Genomic DNA, 21,852 nt, shown 5'->3' on the forward strand with positions numbered 1-21,852 from the left:
GTTTCCTCGGTTCTGTGGGGTTGGACAGTTGTGATGTGATGTTACACCGTTGGTTTGCGTTAGCGTTGCATTTTCATCCTTCTTTTTCTTTGCCGTTGCCCACCAGAAGTCATGAGCTCCATTGGCCAGTAAGCTGTCTCTGGGGATGATGTGGTTTGAAGTTAGAATGTCATGCGCCTGGTGTCTTCTGTCACTCTACCGGGACAGAAAATGTAAAGTAATTGAGAATTATGGTAATTCCTCACAAGTCCTAGAAATTATAAAAAGTCTAATATACATTTCATTTTCTCCTGTGTATTTTACATTTTAGATGTGGTGTGAAAAGTAATTTTAATTTTACATTTCTCTAGATAGTTTTGCATTTTGAAAATGCAGTTATAATTGGCTTTTTAAGGAAAACCAGTATGGAACACCATCCTGATAAGAAAGCATTTAATTGTGCCATCCAGTTTCAGGGCCCAACGTTTCTTCTTCCAAGTCATGCTGAAAGCATTTTAAATAGATGTCTTAGAAATCCCGTGGCTCCATAGAGCAATTCTGGGTTTCTTGTTGTTGGACTCCGTGCTCATTCCTGATATTCCATTATCCCTATCAAGGAGATGGATAGATGGGAAAACAGAAAAACCGTCTTTTATTAGTTCCTTCTTTTTTTTTTTTTTTTTGGTTTTGATCTGTCACTCATATTCAGACTTAGTTAATAACTTTCCAGTCATTCTTTTATTCTAACATTTTAAGATGTTATTTTCTTTTACTACCTTTACTGTGTTCTCCAAGTTTGATGTTCAGAGCCATCACTGGGACTTAATTCTAAAAATAAATTTCCATTCTGAATTTTTTTTTTTTTACACGAAAACTTTTCATTTTGGTTTTGATTTTCAGTTGATTCATTTTGATTGTGATGTCCAATTTAGTACACTCTTCAGACAACATAATCTCGCTATACATATTCCTCAGTTGTTTTTGAGAATTTGTTTTATGATCGAGTGTACTCCTTTTAATTAACATGCCTTGTGGTATAAGGCTTCAGATGCTTCCATCTATTCAAATGTTGCAGCAGCTTAATGTTATTAAGATCTTTAAATTGATCAGGCTCAGTCTTCTTGAGGTTATATTAGTGAATGAGTCATTTCCCCATGAAAAGCAGGTGCCGATCAATGTGAAATGAAAACTTTGAAGGCCATAAAAGACGAGTGAATTTGTAATGTCACAGTAGGGCCCCCATCCTGGGGCCTCCGGGCCTTCTGTGCTTCTCTGTGTGGTGTGGGATGAGGCCTCTCTGAAGCTTACCTGTAAAATGCAAATCATGACATTTGCTCTACCTTCTTTATGGAATTTTGAAGCAAAAGACAAGCACCATAAGCCCAGTTCTGTGAGGATAACTTAAACAGCAAGGATTTCTTGGGGGTGTTTTATTTACTATTTGATAGGCTTAACTTATGAAAAATGAGTAAATGAGTATAGACATTTTCCTTAGGACTTTTTTTTTTTTTTTAACATGTTTCTCCTTTGTTTAGCAAGGAGTCATACAGTTAGCAACGATCAAAATGATGCAAGGTTCACATCAGTCATTCTCAAAAGGGACAGGGGATAAGACACCTTTGTGTTTCAGTGCAAGTGGAGGGGGTGACATCTGGTCCACAAATAGAAACAAGACTTTATTTGCAAGTAGAGTCATTGCAGATGGAATCGAGTTAAGGTGAGGTTGTCATGGATCAGGAGCATCCAACAGTGATGTTGTCCCAGGCCAAGGGACCCTAGAGTTGGCCAGCAGCCATCAGAAACTAGAAGAGGCAAAATGAATTCCTTCTTACAGCTTTCAGATGGAGCATGACCTGCCAACAGCTGGATTTCAGACTTCTAGCCTTCAGAATTGTGAGAGGTTATTTTAAATCACCCTGTTTGTGGTATTATGTCAGGGCATACCCATGAAGCTAATGCCCCAGAGGTCTGCCTTGGAACATCTAAATCTCCTCCTGAAAATCTAATCCATTCTCAGGAGTTCTATGTCGACCATGATCTATCTGTTGAGCTCCAGTTCTGTGTTTTCTCTCTCTCTTCAGTCTCTTCACCTAGATTTCCTCCTTGGGAATCACCTTGAATATGTGGAGTCCATCTCCATTCTGTTAATTCCTGACCTGAGTCACCCACTTCTGTTCCTGGTCTCACCCTCCTGCTGGTTACCCAGGTTTCAAGTGGAAGAGGGTCCCTTGAGTCTCTGTCTTCTTTTGCCCACCCCACAGATGGGGTTTACGTCCTTATGAACTGTAACAGACCTGAGCTCATTCTTTGCTTTGTATCCCCACCTTCACTGGGCTGGCCCAGTGGTGCTCTAATGGCTTCGCTTCTGTTCGTCTCTCATGCATTATGTTATGTTCCTTGGAAAACTCTGGGATGCCATAGCTCTGGTTGTGTACTCCCTTATTTAGATAAATGCAGCACCTCATCCTAGACTTACAGGAAGGTCCATCCTGACACGTTCCCACTTCCTTCAGTGCATTTTCCTCTAAACCCTTCACGGACACTGTTTAGCTCAATTAACATTTTTCTTGTCTAAGCTTTTATATCTTAGTGTGATCTTTATTTCTTATATCTTTCAGGATCACTCTTGGCTTCATTATCCACGCATTAGAATCTGACCCATCATTCAGGTTCAAAGATCACCCCTTCTGGTCCTTGTCAACACTCTTTCTATTTTATGTTCTGTGTACATGTCTTGTACACTGTGCTAGATGGTAAGCTCAGGGAATGGAAGGACATGCTTTTATATACACTTACCACAGTGCCTTGGGCATAGCAGACTCTCAAAATCTATCTTTTGGATGAATTAGTACCTATTTCAAATGAAAAAATCATCAATTATTTGATAATGTCTCTCTCTCTCAACTGATTATGAACTTCGTTTTTACAAGCTATATATTTTGGCAGGCAGCCCTCCCAAAAAACCACTGTTGTAGATCATTTTGTCTTCTTGTTCCCAATTATCACAATAAAGCAAATTAAGGACGGCTCTCTCAGTTAAAGCCTGTTACTGTCCTGAGACACTGTGTGTGCATGAAGTTTACTAAATCTTGGAAAATTTTGTGTTTATGTGGAATGATTGGACAACACACAGGCCATCGAAGGGCTTAGCCCTCGACACTTTTGCTGAGTTGTGTGTGCTTAGTGGTAGGCAAAATATTCTTGGAGAGAATTTATCCAGCATTTTCGGGTGGATTGCTGTTGCTCCTTCATGGATACAGAGGACAGGCAAAGTGTCTTTGTGCCCCAGGTTTGGAAGAACCCATTGGAGCTGGGCCAGGGCTCTGCTCCTCTGTGCTCAAGGCCACACTGCTTGGGAAAAGTTGAGCACAGGTAGTGCCGGGTGCTAGCTAGGAGCTGCCCAAAGGTGTTCTTGGATGTGGACATTTACTGGGAACCCTAGACTGCTCAGTGTTCTTCAAGGTAACATTAAACCTATTGTTGTAGCTTCAGAGACATCGAATACTATGTATTCGTGACACAGAGATTGAAAAGCTGGCTCTTCTGAACTTCACATATTATATATTGATTAATGCCCAGAAAGGGTGGATTTTATTTACTTTACTTATTTTAAATTTTTTAAAAAATATTTTATTTATTTGGCAGAGATCACAAGTAGGCAGAGAGGCAGGCAGAGAGAGAGGGGGAAGCAGGCTTCCTGCTGAGCAGAGACCCTGAGATCATGACCTGAGCTGAAGGCAGAGGCTTTAACCTACTGAGCCACCCAGGTGCCCCAGAAAGGGTGGATTTTAAAGCAATGCATATTGGTGTTGTAGATCATTTTATGTCCTGTTTTTAAAATTCATCTGAACTTTCATGCTGGTAAAATAAATACTTCTTATGAAGTTAATGCATATTCATTAAAGGAAACCCCACATTGAATTAAAATGACGTTCTTTATGTTGCTTCTTCAAAGCTAATGCTTCAAGCATGGAACGACATTAGAAAGGCCAAATTATTTAAAAGTGCATAATGTTTCGAGAGAAAAGGCTCAGGTTACCTGAGGCAAAGGAGGGGCGATATGGGATGATTTTATTTTGCATTAGCTTTAACAATGAAGTTTTTTATGTCCTCCTCGTCTTACTGCTCTGAAGAGACTTGGGGTTCAGTGGAAACGCACGCTGCTCCAGTGTCCTAATGGGTTCTCCTTGAGGTAAGGTGGCTAAGGTCCAGGGTAACTCTGAGAGGGCAGAGTGCCTTTGTGATGGACCTCTGCTGCCCCACGTGAGTGTCTGGGGCCAGGTGCGAGTCTGAGTGCCTCGGATGCAGGCTGAAGAAGGGCAGCGGCCTCTCTTTCACGGGGTGCTCGTGGCATGCCAAAGCCCTGGGCTGGGCACTTGCTGTGTACGCCAGTGCTGTATTTCTTGAGGAGTTAAAGAGAATCTATGCATGAGACTCAGTAGCAGAGAATACACTAGACTAGGATTTAGGACCCCTGATCTCTCCTCCCCAGTCTGGCATTAACAAATGCTGGTATTTGGGGAAAACCAAGAATCTCCTCCATGCCTCAGCCTCCTCATTTTCATAAAGTTGAAATGATTTTGCCCTTTTGAATGAAATGAGGCAGAGTATGCAAAATATAAAAGGTCTGAAGTATAAAGCAGCGACGAGGTAAATATTTATACACACATTCCCTCTTCCGCCACCCTCCAATCCTATCCTCCCCTTTGGCTCCTATCAGGAAAGAATGGAGAGTTTGCGTGGGACCTGGGGGTGTGGCCTGAAAGTCTGAAGAGCTCGCTCCAGTCTTGCTTGTGCATCTGGATTTTCTGGAGAGCTTTGAGTTTGGATCATAGTAATGTGACAGAATTAGATGTCCAGGGACAATCTTCTGAGAGGGAGTAATTGAACTTTGCTCTCAATAAGGCCTGGAATTAATGAAAATGTCAGGAGGAAGGGAGCAGGGAGTGATGGCATCACTGCATGGCAACTGTTCATGGGTGATTGTCAAACTGTAGGTAATACAGGCAGAACGCAGATGATGTGTGAAATCTCCTTAACAAGTTTCTGCTAGAGGCCGGATGCTTCTGTCATCTCCCAAATCCATGCGACGAAACTGAATCCCCAGTTTGATGGTATCTGGAGGTGAGGCTTTTAGGAAGTGACTCGATCATGAGGATGGAACCTCCTGGAGGGGGTTAGTGTCCTTGTAGAGGAGACCCCAGAGAGCTACCCCAAACCCCCATGTAATGACCCAGCAAGAAAATGGTTGTCTTGCCAGATGCCGAATTTCCTGGTGCCTTGATCTTGGACTTCCCAGCCTGCAGAACCATGAGAAATAAGTTCCTGCTGTTCAGAAACCAGTCAGTCTACGGTAATCAGTGAGAACAGGCCAGATTACCTAAGACAGTTCATCAGGAACACTAAATTTTCAATGTGGACTAGGTATATATAATAACAATAATATAAATCTTATGTCTCAGCTCCAGTAGCTACAGATAAAGCTAATCTCAATCAAATACTGTTCTGAATTGACCAGTGAAATGTGAAGTTCAGCCCTAATAGGGGAGAAGGGGATGTCATGGCCCATATAGTTCCCATCTTTTCTTCCTTGGGTTTGTACTCCTGTCTGAGGCCTGTCATATCGAATTACCACAGTGGTTCACAACAACAGAAATACAGTCTTTCTTGGGTTCTAGAGGCTGGATGTCGGATCTCAAGCTTCTACCAGTACTCTGGGGGGAGCGGGTCATTCCTTTTCTTCATGGACCTGGTAGGCTTACATGCCTTTGCCCTCAGGCAGTATGCCTTCATCCTCTGCCTCTGTCTCGGTGTTGCCATTTTCTCTGTGTCTTTACTTGCCCTTCTCCTCTGCATGTGTCTTTGTCCACATCTCCCTCTTCTTATTGTGGCACCAGTCATTGTGAATTAAGGCCCATCCTCATGGCCTTACTTCAGTCTGATTGCAACTACAGAACCTCATTTCCCAATAAGGTCACATTCACAGGTATAGGGGTTAGGACTTCGACATGGCTATTTTGGGGGTGCAGTTCAGGTCATGACAGAACTTTCTGGAGGTTTTTATCATTTGCTTCCAAATACGGAGTGCATGACAGTTTAAGAAATTTAATGAGGAAAGAAGATATGAAGGGATTGCAAGGTAAAACTACCTTTTGGACCAACAGAAATTAAAATTTCATATCTGCCAGTTGGCTCGACTCCTTGTCTCCTTCCTGGCCTACATGAAGTCTAGAGACAAGATTTGCAGAGGACTTCTGGAGGCAGAGAATTTGCTAAGCACGTACTTCCAAAATAGTTGAGGGAAGGGGCTAGGAGAAGGGGACTGGGTGTCTGCTAGGTCTGGGGACCAATATTGCCATTACTAGCTGGGTGACTTTGGCTGACCTTACCAACTTGTCCAAGTACACTTTTCCTCATCTAGTGAGGAGATAGTTAACAATATGTATCTGTGGGGTTTTCATAAGGATTACTGTGAGACGAAGCATGTAAAATGCATGTTAGAGTACAACAATTCAAGCCCTAAAAACGTTGCATATAGTTATTTCTTTGGACCCTGTACTAGGATACGGATTTCACCTTCTGTGTGTTGTAATTCATTAAAATACTAATTTAACTGTTTCATAATTTTTCAAGAATTTTAGAATATAAACATGAATTAGAATTCATGGGATCATAATTTTTTACAAGGAAATCTGTTGAAAAGTGTGAATTAGATGTGAATTCAGCAGTAAATGGGATAAACAACATTTAAAACTGTTTTTTTTTTCCTTTAGTAATACTTAAATCAGCAGTAGCAAGCAAAAGTAATTTTGTTTCAGACAAGTATTTCTTTAGAGGTATTGTGTCAATTTCTTGTTCCCTGTAATTTCGAGAAACAGTTATGATTTTTTTCAATTTTCACTTTCTTGGGCTACATTATATGAATGACAAATAGCATCTCATTGGGATCTTGATTCTGTCAAATAAGAAAGACAAGCTTTGCAAAGTTCTTTAGAAATAAATTATTTCTGGAAGAAAAACAGAAGTGAATTTTAAAATTACAAATCATTACCCCTTATTGAAAAGGCTAATCTAGTCTAAAACATAAAATTATATTCATTCATAATGTTTCAAATTGTACTTATTAGAAAAGATACATTCATTCTGACTGTATTGTGTCCTGAGGAAAAATTAAATTTGTCAGAAGAGGAATATACTTTTGTAGATAAATAATTAATAAAGAGAAAAGCTTTGTGCATCAGGGGCTACAGAGAGGAATTTTAGGACACAGAAAAATCCAGCAACTCCTATTATCTAACTCTGTTTGACTGAGCACATTAAGATGTCATTGGTATTCTCTGCATTCTCTGAAGCCAGAATTGCTTTGAGCTGAAAGGTATAGTCGCCTTTCCCATAGCGATGTGTTCTACCAATTTTCTTCTTGTTTTTGCATCTTTTCACTTGGAATATGGAGCTATTCATGATAAAAAGAAAAGAGAAAATTCATCTCCTTTTAGGAAAAATCCTTTAGATAATTAGTAGTTCCACATTTTGTGCCAAATAGGGTACATTCTTGATTTTAAAATAAAATTCATACTTGTTTGAGAAAGAAGAATTTCTTGTCATTTGCTTTGATTTCTTGATTTAAGGATTATGGAAAGATTTTTTTTTTCCCTCCTGAAAAACACTGATTTTCCTTTGCCAGAAAATGATCTTTGGGGATGCCACATCATCTTTTTGAAAGGATATTTTTAGGAACACACAAAGCTGAAAACTAAATTGTGTGCTTAGGGTCATGTGGCCCTCTGGGTTCAGAGGAGAGCAGGTTCTTCCTGTTCTTTTCCCAAGAATCACATTTTCATAATTACTAGTCTATGTGCTCCATGAAGGCAGGGAACATGCCTATCTTGTCTACTAGCACAGTGCTCACACAAATTTGAATCTTAAAAAATTTCTGTAATTTCCATCTGTTCTCTATTCAGGGCAAGAACGCCTAAGCATAGCTAAATTATCTTTAAAAATCATTTTTGTATGTAACTTTATTTAGATGCATGCAAGATTAACAGAATATTGGAATTCTTAGTTACCAAAGTGTACCTGACTTTTGAATTTATTCTCTCTTCTTTTGGGGGGGCTTCCTTTCTTTTTCTTCCCTTCTCCCTTACCCTACCTTCCCTGCTTCATCCTACCCCTGCCTCCGCTGCCCCCAACTCTAGGAAAGATTCTAAGGACTGAAAAAGCTCCAGGCTAAAAGGACCGGCTGGCCTCAGTTGACTTGGGGAGGGTGGGGGAAGGGGGTCAGTAGACCGTGTGTATCTGGTCAGCAAAGGCTGCAACCTAAAGTGTGGTTTTAATGACCAGATAATATATAATATAAATATAATATTATATATATATATATATATATATATATATATAATAAATGCAAGAGCATTTTGCACAGGGTTTGTTTTCCTGTCTTGTACTTACAGATGAGGTTTATGGGAATAGCATGGAAAATTTTTGCTGTCCACTCTTTTAATTGCTTTTGTTTAAAATTTGATTGCCTTAACTACTGTAAACACAGCCTATATTTGTGCTTAAGATACTGAATGGAAAACTCCATTCTGTGTTGCTGGACTGTTTTGGAAATACTTGGTCAAATGTGTGTTAATTTGGCTCTAATGGCATTTAAAGCAAACAAATAAAGGCGTGAAAATGGCCTTGGAGCATTATCTTTACTTATTTGAAGAGTTTCTAGTTTTCTTAAACACAGTTTATGTTAGAATAATTGTTAGAGGAGAAAATGAATGTGTGAGAAAACTGACTTTCTTGGATTTTCTTTTTGTGGTCATTATAAGTGATGGCTTTTTCCTTTTATTAGTTTCACACTTTGCCATTGTTGTAAAACTTAGATGGACATCTAGCTTTGACAATCATAGTATGTTTTATTTTCCTGAGGGAAGAATATCTTATAATCCTGTTTTGTTTTGTACTATCGGTGTGTTGGTGAATTTTTAAACTGTGTGCTATCTGCAATAAATTATATGATATGAAAAAATATATTATCTATAATATTCAATTACTTGACACCAACTGAGCAGTAGTTGAACATAAGGCTCATAATTAAAGGACTGCCCCCATTTTCCATGTGTAAGAAGTGGGGAAAAAAGACCACTTCAGTCTCCTGAAGGGCTCAGGTTGTTACACAACTACATAATAGCAGTCAAATTCCCTAATTGCCCCTCAGTTGATAATATTGGACAGAGAACATACATTCCATTGGAGGTTCGATGACCTATGATAGTAAATTCTTGAACAACTCTGTAAGAGGCCCTGCAGGTAGAATGAAGAAATACATTATGGAGCATTGATGTAAGTCCTTTGTGTTGAATATTCTCCAATTTCCTCTTTCATTAAGCCCTTCCTGACCTGAGAAATGCCAACGCAACTCTGTGCTACAGAATAATATTTGTCAAGAAAAGCTGAGACTGTCCAGGTGTTCTGATTGAAAAGACTTAGGTCACAGTTACTGCACCTCATTAGGCTGTTGCCATTAATATTGATGGAAACAGGAGTCAACATTTTTTTCTTTCCCAGTAAAGCTTGTTTCAGGGTTGAGAGTTGGAGAACACAGAGAGAACTGGGCTGAATGAATAGCAAATATCATTAATGTAATATACACAGAAATCATTGATTTCTCTTCCAGGTGGCTCTTCCCTTCAATTTTAGACACTTCCAGAAATCAAGCGTCATCTACATCGTGTGACTGCTCCAGACAGCTACCAGAAGGTAGGGGAAAAACCACCACTACTCTCAGTAGACAGGATTATATTAATTGGCTAATAATAAGGATGCTTAACTTTTAATATGAGTTTCTATTTAAAAAAGAAACCCACTGGAGAAAGCTCTTATTTATGGCTCCCTCTAGCTTTTCTATTTAAACTCTTAAACTGAAATCTTGTTGATGGAAAAATTTTCGTGTAGGCAGCATGATGGGACACAAGTCTTGCCCAGAGGCTGGATGTTTTCATGTGTCTGTGTTCTCCAAGTCTGCCATTTTAGTGGTGATAACCGTATCTAATAGAAATTCCGAAACCTACTATGAGTATGTTCGTGATCATCTTCTTTTCTAAACAGTTGTGAAAGAAAGGCATTTGGGCAGTTTCCAGATGTTTATTGTATTAGGGGATGATCTTCCAGGTAGCAGTCGTGAATTTCCTTTTTTTTTTTGTCACACAAGGGAACTGAAGCAATGGAATTTTCCAGTTTCCATAGTAGCTTGTTTCCTTGAATCTTTGAAGGGGGTTTTCTACCTTGGTAAATGAAGACACATTAAAAGGCTCAAGCTCTTAGAAATAATCCTGTATCTCTGGACTATGAGAACCTTTGGGAAGGTTGCTTGAGGGGGTGAACATTGAGGTTGTTAACACTGAGGGACAGCTCCTTCACGAGCTCTGTTGAAAAACATTGGCTTCTTCTAAAGTGCATTCTTCTGCCTCCAAGAATTGCTTGTTAGGTTGGAAATGACTTTAAAAATCATATCATTTAATGGAAGAAGGAGCACAGGTAAGGGAAGTGAAATGACTTCTCTAAGGTTATAAAAACTAGAAAGTAGAGCAAAGACTAAAAACCAGATGTGCTAGTCAGTTAAATGTTCTTCACATATTTGTCATAGATGGTAGGATCTAGACCCACCTTTGCTTCATTTAATGAGATTTGTTTTCCTGTGTTTCATTTGCAGTCATCCCCTGAGCATTGTTCAGACAAGTTTATGGTGACTCCTTGTAAATATTAGTCAAGTTAATCCAAGTAATTATTAGTCGAGTATTTGTCAATAGCTAGTTCAAAATGTCCCATGAGAGTGTGCATGAGGACTAGGAAGCAAAAAACACAAAAAGTCACTGAGCCTCTTGTCAAAGTCAGTTAAGGATGGTAAGAGGACAAGGTTTATAAGGGTTTATACTTGTGTGTCAAATGCTGTGTTTTGAGTTTGTGCATTTTGACTAAATATTGACAAATAATACTCTGATGGGTTGTACCAATTTATACTCCAACAGAGTAACCTTTGTTGTGTGTCATTATGTGTTTGAATTGTACTAATTATTTTTGCACACATCAACTCCGGTTGTAACCGTCTCAGAGGTTTGGGTACCACTATTATTCTCATTTTAAGTATAAGAAGATGAGGCACAGAAATCAAGGAGCTTGTTCAGGGTCACTCAACCAGTAAGCAGCAGAGCTGAGATTTGAACCCAGGCCATCTGATTCTGAATGAATACACTTATTTCTTGGTACTAGGTACTCTGTCCTCCCTAACAGTTGCTATTACCCAAATATTTAATTTTTGAGAATATGTTATTTGTTAAATAGTATTTAATTTTGCATTTTGCTAGTTAATAGTGAGATTGAGTTTTTATCAAAAGTGTATTTCTTTTTCCCTCCATTAGTTATATTTCTTTTAGATTGTTTGCCCTCTTATTACTTGAAATAATTCCTTATAAAGACTAAATACTCATTCTGTCTTGGTCATGAACATTGCAAATAATTTCTACTAAAATGTAGCTTATCTAATGAAATTTTTTTTTTTTTTTTTTTTTTTTTTTTTTTTTTAAAGATTTTATTTATTTATTTGGCAGGCAGAGATTACAAGTAGGCAGAGAGGCAGGCAGAGAGAGAGAGAGGAGGAAGCAGGCTCCCTGCCAAGCAGAGAGCCGGATGCGGGGCTCGATCCCAGGACTCTGGGACCATGACCTGAGCCGAAGGCAGAGGCTTTAACCCACTGAGCCACCCAGGCGCCCCTAGAAATCTTTTTTTTTTTTTTTTTTTTTTTTTTTTTAATTTTTTATAAACATATATTTTTATCCCCAGGGGTACAGGTCTGTGAATCACCAGGTTTACACACTTCACAGCACTCACCAAATCACATACCCTCCCCAATGTCCATAATCCCACCCCCTTCTCCCAAACCCCCTCCCCCCGGCAACCCTCAGTTTGTTGTGAGATTAAGAGTCACTTATGGTTTGTCTCCCTCCCAATCCCATCTTGTTTCATTTATTCTTCTACCCACTTAAGCCTCCATGTTGCATCACCACTTCCTCATATCAGGGAGATCATATGATAGTTGTCTTTCTCTGCTTGACTTATTTCGCTAAGCATGATACGCTCTAGTTCCATCCACGTTGTTGCAAATGGCAAGATTTCATTTCTTTTGATGGCTGCATAGTATTCCATTGTGTATATATACCACATCTTCTTGATCCATTCATCTGTTGATGGACATCTAGGTTCTTTCCATAGTTTGGCTATTGTGGACATTGCTGCTATAAACATTCGGGTGCATGTGTCCCTTTGGATCACTACATTTGTATCTTTAGGGTAAATACCCAATAGTGCAATTGCTGGGTCATAGGGCAGTTCTATTTTCAACATTTTGAGGAACCTCCATGCTGTTTTCCAGAGTGGCTGCACCAGCTTGCATTCCCACCAACAGTGTAGGAGGGTTCCCCTTTCTCCGCATCCTCGCCAGCATCTGTCATTTCCTGACTTGTTGATTTTAGCCATTCTGACTGGTGTGAGGTGATATCTCATTGTGGTTTTGATTTGTATTTCCCTGATGCCGAGTGATATGGAGCACTTTTTCATGTGTCTGTTGGCCATCTGGATGTCTTCTTTGCAGAAATGTCTGTTCATGTCTTCTGCCCATTTCTTGATTGGATTATTTGTTCTTTGGGTGTTGAGTTTGCTAAGTTCTTTATAGATTCTGGACACTAGTCCTTTATCTGATATGTCGTTTGCAAATATCTTCTCCCATTCTGTCAGTTGTCTTTTGATTTTGTTAACTGTTTTCTTTGCTGTGCAAAAGCTTTTGATCTTGATGAAATCCCAATAGTTCATTTTTGCCCTTGCTTCCCTTGCCTTTTGCGTTGTTCCTAGGAAGATGTTGCTGCGGCAGAGGTCGAAGAGGTTGCTGCCCGTGTTCTCCTCAAGGATTTTGATGGATTCCTTTCGTACATTGAGGTCCTTCATCCATTTTGAGTCTATTTTTGTGTGTGGTGTAAGGAAATGGTCCAATTTCATTTTTCTGCATGTGGCTGTCCAATTTTCCCAGCACCATTTATTGAAAAGGCTGTCTTTTTTCCATTGGACATTCTTTCCTGCTTTGTCGAAGATTAGTTGACCATAGATTTGAGGGTCTATTTCTGGGCTCTCTATTCTGTTCCATTGATCTATGTGTCTGTTTTTGTGCCAGTACCATGCTGTCTTGATGATGACAGCTTTGTAATAGAGCCTGAAGTCCGGAATTGTGATGCCACCAACGTTGGCTTTCTTTTTCAATATCCCTTTGGCTATTCGAGGTCTTTTCTGGTTCCATATAAATTTTAGAATTATTTGTTCCATTTCTTTGAAAAAGATGGATGGTACTTTGACAGGAATTGCATTAAATGTGTAGATTGCTTTAGGTAGCATAGACATTTTCACAATATTTATTCTTCCAATCCAGGAGCATGGAACATTTTTCCATTTCTTTGTGTCTTCCTCAATTTCTTTCATGAGTACTTTATAGTTTTCTGAGTATAGATTCTGTGTCTCTTTGGTTAGGTTTATTCCTAGGTATCTTATGGTTTTGGATGCAATTGTAAATGGGATTGACTCCTTAATATCTCTTTCTTCTGTCTTGCTGTTGGTGTAGAGAAATGCAACTGATTTCTGTGCATTGATTTTATATCCTGACACTTTACTGAATTCCTGTATAAGTTCTAGCAGTTTTGGAGTGCAGTCTTTTGGGTTTTCCACATATAGTATCATATCATCTGCGAAGAGTGATAATTTGACTTCTTCTTTGCCGATTTGGATGCCTTTAATTTCCTTTTGTTGTCTGATTGCTGAGGCTAGGACCTCTAGTACGATGTTGAATAGCAGTGGTGATAATGGACATCCCTGCCGTGTTCCTGACCTTAGCGGAAAAGCTTTCAGTTTTTTCTCCATTGAGAATGATATTTGCGGTGGGTTTTTCATAGATGGCTTTGATGATATTGAGGTATGTGCCCTCTATCCTACACTTTGAAGAGTTTTGATCAGGAAGGGATGTTGTACTTTGTCAAATGCTTTTTCAGCATCTATTGAGAGTATCATATGGTTCTTGTTCTTACTTTTATTGATGTGTTGTATCACATTGACTGATTTGCGGATGTTGAACCAACCTTGCAGCCCTGGAATAAATCCCACTTGGTCGTGGTGAATAATCTTTTTAATGTACTGTTGAATCCTATTGGCTAGTATTTTGTTGAGTATTTTCGCATCTGTGTTCATCAAGGATATCGGTCTATAGCTCTCTTTTTTGGTGGGATCCTTGTCTGGTTTTGGGATCAAGGTGATGCTGGCCTCATAAAATGAGTTTGGAAGTTTTCCTTCCATTTCTATTTTTTGGAACAGTTTCAGGAGAATAGGAATTAGTTCTTCTTTAAATGTTTGGTAGAATTCCCCCGGGAAGCCGTCTGGCCCTGGGCTTTTGTTTGTTTGGAGATTTTTAATGACTGTTTCAATCTCCTTACTGGTTATGGGTCTGTTCAGGCTTTCTATTTCTTCCTGGTTCAGTTGTGGTAGTTTATATGTTTCTAGGAATGCATCCATTTCTTCCAGATTGTCAAATTTATTGCCGTAGAGTTGCTCATAGTATGTTCTTATAATAGTTTGTATTTCTTTGGTGTTAGTTGTGATCTCTCCTCTTTCATTCATGATTTTATTTATTTGGGTCCTTTCTCTTTTCTTTTTGATAAGTCGGGCCAGGGGTTTTATCAATTTATTAATTCTTTCAAAGAACCAGCTCCTAGTTTCGTTGATTTGTTCTATTGTTTTTTTTGGTTTTCTATTTCATTGATTTCTGCTCTGATCTTTATGATTTCTCTTCTCCTGCTGGGCTTAGGGTTTCTTTCTTGTTCTTTCTCCAGCTCCTTTAGGTGTAGGGTTAGGTTGTGTACCTGAGACCTTTCTTGTTTCTTGAGAAAGGCTTGTACCGCTATATATTTTCCTCTCAGGACTGCCTTTGTTGTGTCCCACAGATTTTGAACCGTTTGTGTTTTCATTATCATTTGTTTCCATGATTTTTTTTTCAATTCTTCTTTAATTTCCCGGTTGACCCATTCATTCTTTAGAAGGATACTGTTTAGTCTCCATGTATTTGGGTTCTTTCCAAACTTCCTTTTGTGGTTGAGTTCTAGCTTTAGAGCATTGTGGTCTGAAAATATGCAGGGAATGATCCCAATCTTTTGATACCGGTTGAGTCCTGATTTAGGACCGAGGATGTGATCTATTCTGGAGAATGTTCCATGTGCACTAGAGAAGAATGTGTATTCTGTTGCTTTGGGATGAAATATTCTGAATATATCTGTGATGTCCATCTGGTCCAGTGTGTCATTTAAGGCCTTTATATCCTTGCTGATCTTTTGCTTGGATGACCTGTCCATTTCAGTGAGGGGAGTGTTAAAGTCCCCTACTATCATTGTATTATTGTTGATGTGTTTCTTTGATTTTTGTTATTAATTGGTTTATATAGTTGGCTGCTCCCACATTGGGGGCATAGATATTTAAAATTGTTAAATCTTCTTGTTGGACAGACCCTTTGAGTATGATATAGTGTCCTTCCTCATCTCTTATTATAGTCTTTGGCTTAAAATCTAATTGATCTGATATAAGGATTGCCACTCCTGCTTTCTTCTGATGTCCATTAGCATGGTAAATTCTTTTCCACCCCCTCACTTTAAATCTGGAGGTGTCTTCGGGCTTTAAAATGTGTTTCTTGGAGGCAACATATAGATGGGTTTTGTTTTTTTATCCATTCTGATACCCTGTGTCTTTTGACAGGGGCATTTAGCCCATTCACATTCAGGGTAACTATTGAGAGATATGAATTTAGTGCCATTGTATTGCCTGTAAGGTGACTGTTACTGTATATGGTCTCTGTTCCTTTCTGATCTACCACTTGTAGGCTCTCTCTTTGCTTAGAGGACCCCTTTCAAGATTTCCTGTAGAGCTGGTTTGGTATTTGCAAATTCTTTCAGTTGTTGTTTGTCCTGGAAGCTTTTAATCTCTCCTTCTATTTTCAATGATAGCCTAGCTGGATATAGTATTCTTGGCTGCATGTTTTTCTCGTTTAGTGCTCTGAAAATATCATGCCAGCTCTTTCTGGCCTGCCAGGTCTCTGTGGATAAGTCAGCTGCCAATCTAATATTTTTACCATTGTATGTTACAGACTTCTTTTCCCGGGCTGCTTTCAGGATTTTCTCTTTGTCATTGAGACTTGTAAATTTTACTATTAGGTGACGGGGTGTGGGCCTATTCTTATTGATTTTGAGGGGCATTCTCTGAACCTCCTGAATTTTGATGCTCGTTCCCTTTGCCATATTGGGGAAATTCTCCCCAATAATTCTCTCCAGTATACCTTCTGCTCCCCTCTCACTTTCTTCTTCTTCTGGAATCCCAATTATTCTAATGTTGTTTCGTCTTATGGTGTCACTTATCTCTCGAATTCTCCCCTCGTGGTCCAGTAGCTGTTTGTCCCTCTTTTGATCAGCTTCTTTATTCTCTGTCATTTGGTCTTCTATATCACTAATTCTTTCTTCTGCCTCATTTATCCTAGCAGTGAGAGCCTCCATTTTTGATTGCACCTCATTAATAGCTTTTTTGATTTCAACTTGGTTAGATTTTAGTTCTTTTATTTCTCCAGAAAGGGCTTTTATATCTCTCGAGAGGGTTTCTCTAATATCTTCCATGCCTTTTTCGAGCCCGGCTAGAACCTTGAGAATTGTCATTCTGAACTCTAGATCTGACATATTACCGATGTCTGTATTGATTAGGTCCCTAGCCTTCGGTACTGCCTCTTGTTCTTTTTTTTGTGTTGAATTTTTACGTCTTGTCATTTTGTCCAGATAAGAGTAAATGAAGGGGCAAGTAAAATACTAAAAGGGTGGCAACAACCCCAGGAAAATATGCTTTAACCAAATTAGAAGAGATCCAAAATCGTGAGTGGGGAGAAAGGGGATAAAAAGAGGTTCAAAAAGGAAGAGAGAAAAAAGAAAAAGAAAAAAAAAAAAAGAAAAGAAAAGAAAAGAATTTTAAAAAAAGAAAACACCTAAGAAAAATGTAAAATATATATATATATATATATATATATATATATATTAGATAAACTAGTAAAAAATCGTTAAAAAAAGAAAAAGGTAACAGTTAAAAAAAAAAAAAATTTTACCCGAAGGCGAGAAAAAAAAAAAAAAAAGAAAAAAAAAATGAAAAAGAAAAAATTAAATTAACTGCAAGACTAAAAAAAATCACAGGAAAAAAGCCATGAGTTCCGTGCTTGGCTTTCTCCTCCTCTGGAATTCTGCTGCTCTCCTTGGTATTGAAACCACACTCCTTGGTAGGTGAACTTGGTCTCGGCTGGATTTCTTGTTGATCTTCTGGGGGAGGGGCCTGTTGTAGTGATTCTCAAGTGTCTTTGCCCCAGGCGGAATTACACCGCCCTTACCCGGGGCCGGGGTGAGTAATCCGCTCGGGTTTGCTTTCAGGAGCTTTTGTTCCCTGAGCGCTTTCCTTAGAGTTCCAGAGGACGGGAATACAAATGGCGGCCTCCTGGTCTCCGGCCCGGAGGAGCCGAGAGCCCAGGGCCCCACTCCTCAGTGCGCCCTCAGAGAACAGCGCCCAGTTACTCCCGTCTGCCTGACCTCCGGCCGCGCTCCGAGCTCACCGAGCCTGCGACCGGTTCAAGGTAACACGGAGCTGCGAGCTTACTGTCAGCTCTGTCTCTGTAGCCGGCTTTCCCGTTCCAATACCCGCAAGCTCTGCGACACTCAGACACCCCCGATCCTGCTGTGACCCTGCGGGACCTGAGGCCACGCTGACCCCGCGTGGGCTTCGCCCCGGTTTAGCCTCTGGAGCGATGTCCCTCAGCGGAACAGACTTTTAAAAGTCCTGATTTTGTGCGCGGTTGCTCCGCCGCTTGCCGGGAGCCGGCCCCTCCCCCCGGGGTCTATCTTCCCGTCGCTTTGGATTCACTTCTCCGCCGGTCCTACCTTTCAGAAAGTGGTTGATTTTCTGTTTCCAGAATTGCTGTTCTTCTTCTCTTCGATCTGCCGATGGATTTTCAGGTGTTTGCAATCTTTAGATAAGCTATCTAGCTGATCTCCGGCTAGCTGAAGCAGTCTCAGCTTGCTACTTCTCCGCCATCTTGACTCCTCCCTCTAATGAAATTTTTAAGAATGTATTCCTTTGTATATGTTTTTAATTTTAATGAAGTTGAACTTGTCCATATTTTTCTTAGTTTTGCTTTTGGGCTCTTAACTAATTCTTCCACGTTGCAAGGGCTTGAATATATTTACTTGAATTTTTTATTGAAAAGTTAAGCTCTCACATTTAGAGTTTATTATATCTGAAATTCAGTCTTATTTTACAGACTAGATGATCATTTCTGTGCTGATTTGTAGTGCTACTTCTTTGTATATATGCATTAACTCTCTTGTCTATCCCTAGATTAGTGGGATCTTCTGCATTATAACTTAAAATTAACTCTTGATTGGAGTCCCAACCACCTAGCTCTCTAAATTTTCTTGGTTATTTTTGCCTACTTGCTCTTACTTGTGAATTTCAGATAGTGATAACTTCCAGTAAAAACACCTATTGATAGGGACGCCTGGGTGGCTCAGTTGGTTAAGCAGCTGCCTTCGGCTCACGTCATGATCCCAGCGTCCTGGGATCGAGTCCCACATCGGGCTCCTTGCTCTGCAGGGAGCCTGCTTCTCCCTCTGACTCTTCCTTCCACTCTGTCTGCCTGTGCTCGCTCTCACTCACTCTCTCTCTGACAAATAAATAAATAAAATCTTAAAAAAAAAAAACCCTAAAGTTACAACTTATTAAAAAAAAACCTATTGATATTTTGATTGGAATTATATAGGACTTGTAGAAAAACATTAAGAAGACTGACATCTTCACACAACTAATGAATCATTGGGCACTACATCAAATCTAATGATGTGCTATATGTTGGCTAAATGAACATAATAATAAAAAAGTCTTAAAATTCATGTCTAGATTTTATCTCTCCATTTAGATCTTTAAAGAAGTCTTCCTTTAGAATGTCATCTATTTCTGCATAAAGGTCTTTTAATAGGTTTTCAGTAAGCCTATTTTTGTCTGCCTCATATTTCTACTGATACTGTTGTTATATCTTTATAAAATTGCATTCTGTAATCATTCTTTTATGACATGTAAGAATTACTTGAGGGGCACTTGAGTGGCTCAGTTGGTTGAACCATGATTCTTGATTTCAGTTCAGGTCATGACCTTAGGGGCCATCAGATCCAATCCTGGAAGGGCTCCGTGCTCAGCAGGGAGTCTATTTGAAGATGGTATTCCTCTGCTCACTCATGAGTATGCTCTCTTTCTTTATAATAAGTAAATCTTTAAAAAAAAATAAATAACCTGAGTTTGTAAATACATATTTTACTGAACTCTTAAAATTCTAATAATTTTTCAAAGTTTAGATTCAGGACCATGAAGACCTCCTTTTAGCAGTAAAGCTAAAGACCTTGGACCTCTCTTCTCTTTTAAAAGGATTTATTTAGGGGCGCCTGGGTGGCTCAGTGGATTAAGCTGCTGCCTTCAGCTCAGGTCATGATCTCAGGGTCCTGGGATCGAGTCCCGCATCGGGCTCTCTGCTCAGCAGGGAGCCTGCTTCCCTCTCTCTCTCTCTCTCTGGCTGCCTCTCTGTCTACTTGTGATTTCTCTCTGTCAAATAAATAAATCTTTAAAAAAAAATAAAAGGATTTATTTACCTTCATAAGGATGATAATAAGGACTTTGGATCCTGTCCAAGGAGCAGAAAGTTTTCTCCCTTCCTATTAGGAGAGGAGATGATTTTCTCTCTCCTATACAAATCCCTAGTTTCATATTCTTGTGGTTTCTTGCCTGCAGTAGACCCCAATATGTGTAGGAATTAACATCAGACTCTCAGGTCTGATATGTGTCACCTCCGGGATAAGAACTGAAGCTAATAGGAACCAGTACAGTGATTTGTACTGGTGACAGAGAGACCAGGGAAGATGGAAAGAGAAAAGTAATGTTTCTTCTTATTAATTTATTGGTTTAGGGGTTCCTGGACCCTAGAGGTAATATATATCCATACTTTAAAATCATGTGAGAACAGGTCTGTGATTTTCTCAGGGAGACCTTTTATTTTATTATATATATAATATGTGTATGACCAACTGCCTTTCTTGAATAGACAAACTTCTGTGATAAAAAATCTTGTTATGGATTGTCTACTCCTTCAGTGGAGTTACAGCATTTCAGGGGTTAAACTTTCTAGACATTTCAGTTACAACTCCTGATCTTGCTCAGAACCAAGGCTTATTTTTCTATCCTCATGTAGCCTTCACAAGTATGCTCTTTGGTACCAAGGCTGGAAAATTCCCTAGGGTGGTTCCAACGTTAGTTCACACTAACCGCTCCAACTTCTTTTGTTTTTTGTTCCTGACCTCTGAACATTTCTCTTGCTTTCCTGACATCTAGAATTGCGTTTAAAATAATGTTTGTCATGTTTATCCAGTATTTTGAAGGGTGCTTTTCAGGGTGTTCAGCTTTTCACATTTCTAGAAACAAAAGTCCAAAAGCATGTAGCAAGCATTTTCTCTGTATCAGTTACTGGGGAAATGGATAAATGATAGATTTTCCTTGCTTGGTATAACACAAATTCTAAGGTAGATGCAGAAACATGTAATTATGTTCAAGAGTGATCACTACTCTGTTAAAGGCTAGTAAAAACTGCCATATGAAGAGAATACAGGTAGATTTTCATCCCACTGGACCCAAATGGGGAAAGGCATTACTAAAAACACAGTGGCTGATCCAAGCCTAGAAGAACTGGTAGCACGCTGCCATATGGAGGAAGAGGGCTTTTGTGTTCCAAGGCTTGGAGGCATGAAATTGCATATATGGGAAAGAGTATGTTGACATCCGTGCTCCAGTGATCATGCCTTGGACTGTTGGCATGGTCCGTTGGCATGGCATGAAGGATGAGGGTGTGGGAATATCATTTACTGAAAAGATACGGGAGCAGAAGGATCAAAAAGACAAATTTTCTTATTTAAAATTTTATGTTAGCTCCACCCTGCATGCCAGGTAAGAAATTAGAATTTAAAGGAAACTTGCTTTTTTTTAGAGAACAAGGTCCACCCACTGTGGAATTCAGTATGTATGCCAGTATCTACAAGATTCTTCCATAATCACCAACTTGAACTATCACTGGAAAAGATGTTGGGGTGTTTTGTTTTGTTTTGTTTTGTCCCCTTCCCCCAGAGTTTTAAGGCTTGTTTACTATGATGCTCTCTAGGGTAACCAACAAGCTTGATTTACCCAAGACTGAGGGGATCCCTAGGACATAGGTCTATGAGTTTTAAAACTCAGAAAGTCATGGGCAAACCAGGAAGAGTTGATTATCATTTTAGATATCCCATTAGAATGTTAGTCTCTCCAAGAGCAGCAAAATGTTTAGAACATTGCCTGGCAGATAGTGGATGTCAATAAATATTTGATAAGTGAATGAGTGTTTTTTGTCACATAGGAAAATGCAAGAAAAACCATTAGACCTCATGCAAGGGAAAACAGCCAAGCCGTTAACTGTTGACCTTGCAGTGGCTTAGGACAGCGGCTCCTTGGGGGACAGGGACACTGGGCAGGAGGACAAAGACAAAGAGGCCCTCAGCACTTAAAGACACAATGAAAAAATAAAGAGAGGCATTCCCTATGGACTATTCAGATTAATTTGATGTAGAGTTGGACATTTTAAAGGATTTTTCATGAAGCATTTTCCTAGTCTTCTGGTGAGCAAGGTGAAGTTATACCTCCATACTTTCTTTTCCAGTT

General features: G+C 39.4%; 1 protein-coding gene across 1 annotated transcript in view; it reads left to right on the forward strand.

Moving 5' to 3' along the window:
* Positions 1–21,852, forward strand: part of LOC101680314 — a 493,234-nt gene that overhangs the window by 198,972 nt on the left and 272,410 nt on the right. Inside the window, exon 2 of the transcript XR_001181505.2 lies at positions 9,647–9,729. The gene's annotated coding sequence lies outside the window, so the exon portion shown is untranslated. The remainder of the gene's footprint in view (positions 1–9,646; positions 9,730–21,852) is intronic.

Source organism: Mustela putorius, unplaced genomic scaffold (genome assembly GCF_011764305.1).
Source record: "Mustela putorius furo isolate JIRA1106 unplaced genomic scaffold, ASM1176430v1.1 tig00000198_pilon_pilon_pilon, whole genome shotgun sequence".
In the NCBI taxonomy this organism is placed as follows: domain Eukaryota; kingdom Metazoa; phylum Chordata; class Mammalia; order Carnivora; family Mustelidae; genus Mustela; species Mustela putorius.